The sequence below is a fragment of the Bactrocera dorsalis genome, chromosome 1, assembly GCF_023373825.1.
Source record: "Bactrocera dorsalis isolate Fly_Bdor chromosome 1, ASM2337382v1, whole genome shotgun sequence".
NCBI classification, from domain to species: Eukaryota; Metazoa; Arthropoda; class Insecta; order Diptera; family Tephritidae; genus Bactrocera; species Bactrocera dorsalis.
This window is the reverse complement of record NC_064303.1, coordinates 74665930-74670334: the sequence shown is the minus strand read 5'-3', so window position 1 is coordinate 74670334 and position 4405 is coordinate 74665930. Positions and strand designations below refer to the sequence as shown.

The window sequence follows — 4405 nt, the reverse complement described above, 5'->3', positions numbered from 1 at the left end:
AAAACATTGGTCTTGTAAACCAAAAATAAGATTTTGTCGTTTAAAACTTCAAGAGAAAAGAAATAACTTTATCATTAATCTCCAAAATTAATATTTTAAATAAACTACCTCCTGAAATTATACAGCTCTTTTTATATTCTTCAACACTAATCTCAAGATTAAGTTTTGTTCAAAGAAACCAACCCTTAGCAATAGGATTAATACTATTAATTCAAACATTACAAATTTGTTTAATTTCCAGATTAATAGCTAAAAGATTCTGATTTTCATATATCTCATTTTTAATTTTTCTGGGGGGCATATTAGTATTATTTATTTACGTAACTTCCTTAGCAACAAACGAAATATTTTCACTCTCTATAAAATTAACAACTATCTGTATTATAATTATCGTAACTTTAACACTAATTGCTATATTTATAGATAAACTATCAACATCTTCATTTATTCAAAATTTAGAAATACAACCCCTATATAATTTTAACTTAACTGTACCCAAAAACTCCTTGAATCTTCATAAATTATATAATTACCCAACAAATTTTATTACTATTCTATTAATAAACTATTTATTAATTACATTAATTGCAGTAGCAAAAATTACTAAATTATTTTATGGGCCTCTTCGACAAATAAAATAATGAACAAACCTTTACGAACCCAACACCCCCTATTTAAAATTGCAAATAATGCACTAGTAGATCTTCTGGCCCCGATTAATATTTCAGCGTGATGAAATTTCGGATCGTTATTAGGTCTATGCTTAATTACTCAAATTCCAATAGGATTATTTTTAGCAATGCACTATACTGCAGACATTAATTTAGGCTTCAATAGTGTATGTAAATCACATTTGTCGTGATGTAAATAATGGATGATTATTACAAACTCTTCATGCCAACGGAGCATAATTTTTCTTCATTTGTAATTACTTACACGTAGGCCGTGGAATCTATTATGGGTCTTATTTATTCACACCTACCTGATTAGTAGCAGTATTAAATTTATTCTTAGTAATAGCAACAGCATTTATAGGATACGTATTGCCCTGAGGTCAAATATCTTTCTGAGGATCTACAGTTATTACTAATTTATTATCAGCTATTCCTTACTAAGGAATTGATCTAGTTCAATGAGTATGGGGAGGATTTGCTGTAGACAACGCTACACTAAGACGATTCTTTATATTCCACTTCATTCTACCATTTATTGTATTAGCAATAACCCTAATTCACTTATTATTCCTCCGCCAAACGGGATCAAATAATCCCATCGGATTAAATTCTAATATTGACAGAATTCCCTTCGCCCCCTACTTCTCATACAAGGATATTGTAGGATTTGTTATCATAATCGCAGCACTAATTCTGTTAACATTTATTAACCCCTATCTATTAGGAGATCCAGACAATTTTATTCCTGCTAATCCCTTAGTTACTCCAGTGCACATTCAACCAGAATGATACTTCTTATTCCCCTACGCAATTCTACAATCTATTCCTAATAAGCTTGGAGGAGCAATTGCCTTAGTATTATCAATTGCTATTTTAACAATTCTACCCTTCTACCACTTAAGAAAATTCCGAGGTATTCAATTCTATCCTATTAACAAAATCCTGTTTTGAACTATAGTTGTCACAGTAATTTTATTAAGATGAATTGAGGCACGGCCAGTAGAAGAACCTTATGCATTAGTAGGTCAAATTTTAACCGTAATTTACTTCCTATATTACATTATTAATCCCTTAGTAAATAAATGATGAGACAATTTAATTAATTAGTCAATGAGCTTGAACAAGCATATGTTTTGAAAACATAAGACAGAAATCAACCTTTCTATTGACTTTACTAAATTAACCACATATAAAAAATCAATAATAATTTTAACCCAATTATAAATAATAAAAAATTTAACGAAAAAGGTAAAAAACTCTTTGAAGCTAAATACATTAATTTATCATAACGAAACCGAGGTAAAGTTCCTCGAGCTCAAATAAAAACAAATGAAATAAATGTTAACTTAACATAAAATATAACATTAAACACATCACAGCCTGAAAAAACTACACAAAATAACATACTCATAAATAAAGTTCTAATACTCAGCTATAAAAATTAAAGCAAATCCCCCTCTTCTATATTCAATATTAAACCCAGAAACTAATTCCGATTCACCTTCTGCAAAAATCAAAGAAGTCCGATAAGTTTCAGCTAAACAAATACAAAATCAAACTAATCTAATAGGAAATAAAATTACCAAAAATCAAATGGTTTTTTGATAATAAAAAAAATCTAAATATTATAACTTCCAATTAAAAATACAAATGATAACAAGACCAACGCTATTCTAGCTTCATAAGAAATAGTTTGTGCCACAGCTCGTAACGCCTAATTAGAATTAGTAGATCAACCGGACATTATAACTGTATACACCCCTAAACTAGTACAACATAAAAATAAAACAATAAACCTAAATTAAATGAAAACAGCTTAACAAATAAAGGAATACATAATCAAGCAACCAAAGATAAAAATAGTAGAATAATAATAAGACATATACGCGGTGTGTTCAAAAAGTATCGCGAATTTTGAATTTTCGCGGATTACGTATATTCGAATTTCGAATTTTTTGTGGCGTTATGTTGGTACTCATGTCTCTCACTTATGCCGGCAAGCTCGATCATTTTGAATGTTCATTTAATTGTTGACAGCTGCTTTGCTTGCACGTGTTTTGGATCGTGTTCGATTTTTACCTATCAAAAAAATTGCACCACGATAACGCCCCTGCTCACACATCGTTGCTTGTGCGCGACTTTTTGGCCAAAAACAACACACTAATGATGCCGCAGCCACCGTATTCGCGGGGCCTGGCCCCCTGTGACTTTTTCTTGTTCCCTAAACTGAAGAGGCCCATGAAAGGACGACGTTACGCTTCTCTTGACGAGATAAAGACGGCATCGAAGGAGCTGAAGAAGATAAAAAAATGATTTTTTGAAGTGCTTCAAAGATTGGAAAAACCGTTGGCACAAGTGTATAATATATCATGGGGATTACTTTGGAGGGGACAAAATAGATATTCATAAATAAATAAATAGTTTTTGAAAAAACACAAAATTCGCGATATTTTTTGAACACACCTCGTAATTTGATAAAAGAAGATAAGTTTGTTCCTTAGTAAATAACTTAATCGCATTACAAAAAAGTTGAGGAATTCTTATTAAACCCACTTTATTTAGTCCTTTACGAATCTGAATATAACCTAAAACACTACACTCCAAAAGAGTCAAAAAAGCTACTCTAACTAAAACGCAAATTAAATTTCCAATAATTGATAAAATAAATTCTATAAAAAACAAGTACTATTTGTAATATAAATTACATAAATAAATTCTAAATTTATTGCACTAATCTGCCAAAATAGTATAATATTAATCATATTCCTTATATAAAATATTATTCTTCTAATACCTGGTCCTTTCGTACTAAGATATTATAATACATTAAAGATAGAAACCAACCTGGCTTACGCCGGCCTGAACTCAGATCATGTAAGATTTTAAAAGTCGAACAGACTTAACATTTAAGCGGCTACACCTAAAAATAAATCTTAATCCAACATCGAGGTCGCAAACTTTTTTATCGATATGAACCCTTCAAAAAAATTACGCTGTTATCCCTAAAGTAACTTAATTTTATAATCACTATTAATGGATTAATAACTCATAAATTAATGATTTTAAATAATTAAAAGTTCATTAAATTTTAATATCACCCCAAAAAAATACTCCAAATTATAAAAATAAAATAAAATTAATTAAATTTTAGCTTTTTGACTAAAATATAAAATTCTATTATAAATTTATATGAAACAGCTTATACCTCGTCCAACCGTTCATACCAGCCTTCAATTAAAAGATCATTACGATTATGCTACCTTTGCACAGAATACTGCGGCCTTTTAAATAATTTCAGTGGGCAGATCAGACTTTAAAATGACTCAAAAAGACATGTTTTTGTTAAACAGGCGGGTAAAATTTTTGCCGAGTTCTTTATACAAACTTATCATATAAAATTACATAAACACAAAAATATATTAATTCTATCATTATCCCTTTTTATATTAAATTTATAAAAAAAAATTATAAATAAATTAAAATATAATAAATAATACAATTCATAAAATAATTTATAACAAACTTTATAATGATTGCTAATTCTAAGCATACATTTTATATTACCATTATTAATTTTTAATAATTTATCTTAAAGCTTATCCCTTAAGATATTCAAATAAATAAAATTTTCAATTAAATAAATTGTAATGGGGTTTCGTCCATAGCTGAGGTAAGCCAAGCCGCTCCAGGGTCAGCCTTGGGACCCACGAACCCTTAGCAAAAAGAGACGA

The 4405-nt window shown here is 29.2% G+C and overlaps 1 pseudogene; it reads left to right on the top strand.

Annotated features, from left to right (window-relative positions):
- Positions 1 to 502: 502 nt before the first annotated feature.
- On the top strand, positions 503 to 1571 carry LOC125777013 (cytochrome b-like; annotated as a pseudogene).
- Positions 1572 to 4405: the final 2834 nt, after the last annotated feature.